Source organism: Hoplias malabaricus, unplaced genomic scaffold (assembly GCF_029633855.1).
Source record: "Hoplias malabaricus isolate fHopMal1 unplaced genomic scaffold, fHopMal1.hap1 scaffold_227, whole genome shotgun sequence".
Lineage (NCBI taxonomy): Eukaryota > Metazoa > Chordata > Actinopteri > Characiformes > Erythrinidae > Hoplias > Hoplias malabaricus.
Window position 1 is genome coordinate 17,053 of NW_027100825.1, and position 7,948 is coordinate 25,000.

The window sequence follows — 7,948 nt, forward strand, 5'->3', positions numbered from 1 at the left end:
CAGCTGTACCATCTATCTTTAAGTCAGCCATTATTGTGCCTGTGCCTAAGCATTCTACTGCTTCAGACTTTAATGACTTTCGACCTGTAGCACTCACCCCAATAATTTCCAAGTGCTTTAAAAGACTAGTTCTTTCTCACTTGAAATCCTGCCTGCCTGCTACGCTGGACCCACACCAGTTTGCTTATCGTTGCAACAGATCCACCGAGGACGCTATCTCAACAGCACTACACACTGCACTAACCCACCTCGCTTGGAAGCATAAAGTAATCTAAATCTCCCTGGTAGGCGGCTGCGTTGACCTTGGACCTCAGAAAATACAGTGGACCCACACCAGCAGATGACATGGGACCCCAAACCGCCACTGACTGTGGAAACTTTACAGGGTACCTCGAGCAATGTGGATTCCGTGCCTCTCCTCTCTTCCTCCAGATTCTGGGACCTTGATTTCTATAGGAAATGGTCCTTGGTCTCCCAGGACCAAGATGGCATCGCGATCACACTGCGAGGCTCAGCGTCTTACCAGTTTTAGTGATGTTATACTTCTGTACTTAGCTATCTCCAGTTTTCTTGCGCAAATAACTCTTGCGAACTACAGCTACAAGAGACAGACTCTTTTGGAAATTAACATTCACTGCACAAACACCGGATTCACGCAATCTTTGACTGTCTGTCTTATTCCTCTCTTCTCCTCAAAGAATTCTTTGAGCGTCAATCTTCCTTCCTGGTGATACTTAATCATTAATTTTAAGTTTGCCATAATAATTAACATTCCCTAATCAGAAGCCCTGGATGAACAGAGAGGTTCGCACTCTGCTCAAAGCCAGAGATGCTGCCTTCAGATCAGGACGCCGGGAAGCATACAGCTTGGTCAGAGCTAACCTGAGGAGAGGAATAGCTATAGCCAAGCACTGCTACAAACGCCGGTCCTGATTCACAAAAAAAACAAAAGCAGATGCACATAAATGGAAAAACCTAATGCGTACAAAAGAAGGGCAAAAAACAAGACTGGTGGTCTGAGATTTCTTACCATGGCATCCCTCAGCATAGAAGCGCTCAGGGTACGAGCGTCCTTTGTACCGCCCACTGGATTTCCTGGCAATATGAAGAGACTAATAGCTATATCCAAGCACTGCTACAAACGCCGGATTGAGGAGCACTTTACCTCCTCTGACCCTCGGCGTATGTGGTAGGGAATACACACCCTGACTGACTATAAACCAACTAGCTTTGTTCCATGTACCAACAGTGCTTCACTCCCTGATGAGCTGAACAACTTTTACACTCGTTTCGACCAGATGATATTGATATCTTCAATAAACGATCCTCCACCGACGACAACCCACTTGTACTTTCCACTTCGGACGTCAGTCGCATGCTGAGCAGAGTGAATGCACGGAAGGCAGCTGGCCCTGATGGTGTACCTGGCCGTGTGCTAAGAGCTTGTGCTGTGGAACTTGCGGGTGTCTTCGCTCTCAACAGCACTACACACTGCACTAACCCACCCCGCTTGGAAGCATAAGGAAGCATAAAGTAATCTAAATCTCCCTGGTAGGCGGCTGCGTTGACCTTGGACCTCAGAAAATACAGTGGACCCACACCAGCAGATGACATGGTACCCCAAACCGCCACTTACTGTGGAAACTTTACAGGGTACCTCGAGCAATGTGGATTCCGTGCCTCTCCTCTCTTCCTCCAGATTCTGGGACCTTGATATCCATAGGAAATGGTCCTTGGTCTCCCAGGACCAAGATGGCGTCACGATCACACTGCGAGGCTCAGCGTCTTACCGGTTTTAGTGATGTTATACTTCTGTACTTAGCTATCTCCAGTTTTCTTGCGCAAATAACTCTTGCGAACTACAGTTACGACAGACAGACACTTTTGGAAATTAACATTCACTGCACAAACACCGGATTCAGCATTGGTTCGACTTTAACCAGCTTCAAAACAACACCCCACCCCCATCTTGGACTTTCCAATCATCTTTCTTTGTTCCTGCTTCCCAAATACACTCCAGTCATGCAGAGGATTAAGCCTTCAACCAGAACTGTAAAGTTCTGGATGGATGGGGCTGACTCCTTCCTTCAGCAACAGTTCCAGCACACCGACTGGAGTGAGTATGCTGCCCGAGCCTCCACAGGCTCACACATCCACTTGGACACCTACACTAACTCTGTCCTGAAACACATCAACAACTGTGTGGACTGACTTTGACTGTCTGTCTTATTCCTCTCTTCTCCTCAAAGAATTCTTTGAGCATCGATCTTTCTTCCTGGTGATACTTAATCATTAAATTTAAGTTTGCCATAACAATTAACATTCCCTATTCAAATGCCCTGGATAAACAGAGAGGTTCGCACATTGCTCAAAGCCAGAGATGCTGCCTTCAGATCAGGACGCCGGGAAGCATACAGCTTGGCCAGAGCTAACCTGAGGAGAGGAATAGCTATAGCCAAGCACTGCTACAAACGCCGGTCCTGATTTACAGAAAAAAGAAAAGCAGATGCACATAAATGGAGAAACCTAATGCATACAAAAGAAGGGCAAAAAACAAGACTGGTGGTCCGAGATTTCTTGGCATGGCATCCCTCAGCATAGAAGCGCTCAGGGTACAAGCGTCCTTTGTACCGCCCACTGGAGTTCCTGGCAATATGAAGAGACTAACAGCTATAGCCAAGCACTGCTACAAACTCTGGATTGAGGAGCACTTTACCTCCTCTGACCCTCGGCGTATGTGGCAGGGAATACACACCCTGACTGACACTGACACACCCATCTCAGTTACCTCCATCGTGTATATTTGTAATATTGTACTATAGTGAGAAAGGTTTATTCTATTTTATTTCACTCAGCATGTAGCCAGATAGGCTATTTACTTTGGTGCAGTTTATTATATAAAGTTTATGCACTTTATTAACAAGTTTTCCAGTGTCTGCAGTCATCTTTCTCTAAAACTCACACAAAGACATTATTTGAACTATAATTCCAAAACACCTCAAGTCTGCCTCCTTTGTACTAATTTTGGATTGTTTTCTCACTGATGATTTGTCAAAATAGCTAAAGTTCAGATTTTAAGTAAATTTGCCTTTTGAAAAACTGCCTCCTTTGTACTAATGTAGGATTGTTTTCACAGTGCAAAAAGTGGCATATTGATTAGTCAAAATAGCTCTGATATGTTGTAACCTTAAAAAACATTTTTTCTTGTTTTAAGTCAAAATATCTCACCCCATTGGCAAAGTGTTTTTCTTGACAAGTAAATATGACTCAAATTAAACTTAAATACTATTTTTGAGCAATTTTTACTTAACTGATTTTTTTATTTATATTTCTCAAGGTTTTTGTAGGTTTCACATCAAATAATACTGCATTAGATCAACAAATATAAACTAAAAAGCTTAAATAATTCTTTATTGTGTGTATTCTAAATAAACAAGTATTATTTCATTATATTTTTGAAAGATTATAATAATAATTATCAGCAGCTGAGAAAACTGCCAAAGTACCAAAATATTTTTTATTTGTTGAGACTGTTGCCCTAAACTAAACTCCTGAAAGTCTGTGCCTGCTGTGACTCTCAGAGCTTTGTCAGTCAACACAGTTCACACTATCACCCATCCCCCCGTTTTAGCACCTAGTAGTGGCTTAATGTACATAACAAAAGGTGGCCTAATGGGTTGCAAATTACCCCAGCACTGCCATTTGGCAGCCTCTGGTAGAAAAAGGGGGTATATGAAAATCCTGATAGTTCTAGTGTTGACATTCTGACTGGTGTTCGCTCAGAAGCTTTTAAATTTTTCGCTTCCACCTTAAGTAATGCAGCAGTAACATTAGCTAACTTGAAAATTTGAAAGTAAGGCGTTCGGACAAGAGTTTCAGAAGGACAGGCTGGCTCACTGTGGTTACGTGTTTGTCGGTTTACTGGCATTATAAATATATCAAAGATAGTTGGAAACTTTGTGAAAGGACGTTTGTGTTGCCTTATCAAAGTAGCCAACACTTTAAAAATGTTAATGTCTATGGATGTTGGGCATGTTAAAAGTATTAAAAACATTACAAAACACTTCAACGAATGATAAATATATACGCCATCCCAATCCCAATATATTTGCCTGTAATGGAATATATTGGAATCGGGACGTTCCGGGAGCCACCTGGTGGATTGATGCAAAAGTGCGGGTAAAAGGCCCAAACTTTGAGGATTTTTAGCTCTCACCACGTGTGCCCAGGACCCGACCCCGGGCTCTGCAAAGTAAATCGTCTAGGGGGCGCCGCGCGCTAGGCCGATAAGGTCCACCAAGCGGCGTATCATATATGTGGATTGGGATGGTGTGGTACTACGAAGAGGTAAGCAACTGCTATTTTGTCCACTAAATGGCTTTTCGGAACTAAGACCCCACCACCACCTGTTAGGTCTAAATGGAATTGTGGACCCATTTGTGGCCACATACTTATATATGTTAAGATAGGATAAATCTCCTTCAAAATTATATTGAACAAAAAAATCTGAATTAAAAAAGGGCTTTTTTCAGCAGTAAATTCAGTGGTGGTTGAAGTGAGGGGTATATATATATATATGTTTGTGTGCGCTTTTAAACGTATTTATGTTTATATAAATATTATGTTTGTATAATGTTTATACAAAATCTCATAAACATTGTTCAGAACATTAAACACTGGAATTGTTTCCGTTATTTGGTAAGTTAAGGCTTTATGTTGTTTCAGCAATAACGCCATACACCAGTTGGTGGCAGTAAAGCATCATGATTCACGAAATACACAAACTTAACGTGTTAACACGTTCATAACGCGTCAATACCTTAACGTGTTAACACGAAATTATACGCTACGTGTCAACACGGAGAATCCAACACGTTTAGAGCATAATTTAAAACAAATGAAAAAAAAACAGAGGAATTCAAGTTTATAAAGTGTATTGGACTAAAAACAATAAGCTTGTAGCCTACTTAGTGTATACTCAAATACCTATATGCAAAATTGAGCCATGCTTTGGTACTGCGTTCTTATAATGTTTTTTGTGAATTGACTACACTCGGCTCAGAGTCACAGTCAGAAAACAGCGTTGGCCCACAGCAGGCTCAGTGTCACTTTTCTGAGTGTTCTTCGTCAGTAGTCATGGGAGTCCAGGTGTATGGAATGTCGTTGGTCTCTAAGCGTATTGGATTTGACCATGTTTTTTATGAGATTTTGTATTAACATTATACATATATAAATACGTTTAAAAGCACACACACACACACACACATATATATATATATATAAACCCCTCACTTCAACCACCACTGAACTGCTGAAAAAGCCCTTTTTTAATTCAGAATTTTTTGTTCAATTTCATTTTGAAGGAGATTTATCCTCTCTTAATTTATATATAGAAGTAGATACACATAATTAAATAAAACATGAGTAACTTAATGTATCGTTAAACATACAATACGTTTACAGAAAGAGGAGGATCTGGAAAGTTAATTTCACCATGGGTTTGTATTGACACTGTATTGTTTAGCAGTATGCTATTAAAAGAATGCACATAATTTATCAATGTCAAATCTCAGTATGTGTCACACACATAGTGTGAGAGAATAGTGATGTTTGTTTGATATACAATTATGAAAAGCTTTAGAGCATGTTATGAATGAAGTTATATAATAATATGCATGTTTACAAATTTTAAGGTACTAAACACCAGAGGTTTTTTATTGTGAAAAATTAACTTCCAGTTGCTATGGGGATCAGCTTACTAATATTGCTGTCTTCACACTGCTCACGTAGGGCTCAACGTAGCCATAGGTCAGTGCTTCGCTCACTATGTTATGAATAATTCAGATGAAACGTAGGGACTACGTTCACAAAGGATTTATGTTTCGTGTCAGCTACAGTGTGTGATGTAAATCCTATCATGAATATGTAAGGATTAGTTAAATGCTGTTTTAACTACAGTAACTGAAAAATATCACTGGTGAACAAGACAAAATACATATTCAATTATAACTGATATCACAACAAAAATATAGAATTAGAAACAGTACATAAAAACCCAAACAAAGTGTAGTGTAGCGAAACTGGTGGACTCTCTCTTTGTCTGTGTGTAGATGGATATAATCTCGGTGTGGGGACTAAAACTTGTTTACAGACTCACATTTTTAGTTATACAAATACACGCATTTTTGTGTGTGTACGATTGTTTACATGTGTAAGGAAGAGACGTTATAAAAAATAACTAAATACTCTATAAAGGACTTAAATCCAGGATAATAAGTCTGAATTAATGAAGACACGGCCCCTGTGCATAACTCGTGCGGGAGTTTAAATATCATTTGATTAGAATACAACACTTTTCATGTGTTTAATGAATATATTTTTTGTTAAATATTGGTTTTAATCATAACATAAATGTGTCGCTTTGTCAGTTAGCAAAGTTACATCAGCCAGTAATGTTAAGCTACAGCCCGGTCTCACACCTACTCGTGATATAGTAATCTGCAATTCGTGACATATCGCATATTTTCAGCATGAATTGCAGTCTCCTATATATGTGACTATATCACAAGTAGGTGTGAGACCAGGTTGTAAGCTATCACTACCTCGGGATGTAAAGGTCTTCCATGTGTCTTAGCAAATTACAAATAATTAAAATAAATGTTTTACAGTTACTGAAAGACATCTACGAAGAAATGTACTGCTTAAATATAATATATAACACTTGTGTCAAATATATTGCAATTGGGATGGTTAAAGTAAAGACTTATACATTTTGGGAAAACATTTTATATAGTTAAAAAAAATACATGTTTCCATACAGCCCAAGTCCCTCTGATCCTTTTTCTGTAATTAGAAGTGTAAAATTCTACTGTCAAAAACCCATATATTTTTTTGACTGGAATATATTGGAAGTTGGATTATCAGATCTTGGCTTAGGAGTGAAATATCTTCAAAGTAAGACCAGTTTCGTCTAAGTCTGAGTGTCATCAACTCAGGGTGTGAGTTTGGAGATGATTGGAGGACATAAATTTTTTCACTTAAAAACAACTCATAGGGGGACCCCTTTTAGTTTTTTTGAGTGAAAATATTTATTCTCTCCAATCTTCTCCAAACTCACACGCTGAGTAAGATAGACCCAGACAAAGATAGACCCGTTTGTAAAAACCTCTTATGTTGTTCTGAAGCTGAGATCTGATAATCCTACTTCCAATATATTCAAGTCAAAAAAAATATATGGATTTTGGACAGTAGAATTTTACAACTCCAAAGACAGATATGAGATCAGGGAGTCATGGGATATATGGCTAAATGTATTTTTAGACATTACAATTATGTTTTCCTAAAACGTGCTCTGATGACAATATGTAGTGATGGGACACCATCCCACTTTGAACATATTTGACACAATATATATGGTAATTGAACAAGCATCCCACTTACAATATATTTGAAGCCATAAGGATGTATGGTAATTGGACAACCATCTCATTTCCAATATATTTGACACCATCAGGATATAGGGGAATTGGACAACTATCCCACTTCCAATATATTTGACACCATCAGGATGTATGGGAATTGGACAACCATCCCACTTCCAATATATTTGACACCATCAGAATATATTGCAATTGGACAACCATCCCACTTCCAATATATTAGACACCATCAGGATAACCATCCCACTTCCAATATATTTGACACCATCAGAATATATTGCAATTGGACAACCATCCCACTTCCAATATATTAGACACCATCAGGACAACCATCCCACTTCCAATATATTTGACACCATCAGAATATATTGCAATTGGACAACCATCCCTCTTCCAATATATTTGACACCATCAGGATGTATGGGAATTGGACAACCATCCCACTTCCAATATATTTGACACCATCAGAATATATTGCAATTGGACAACCATCCCACTTCCAATATATT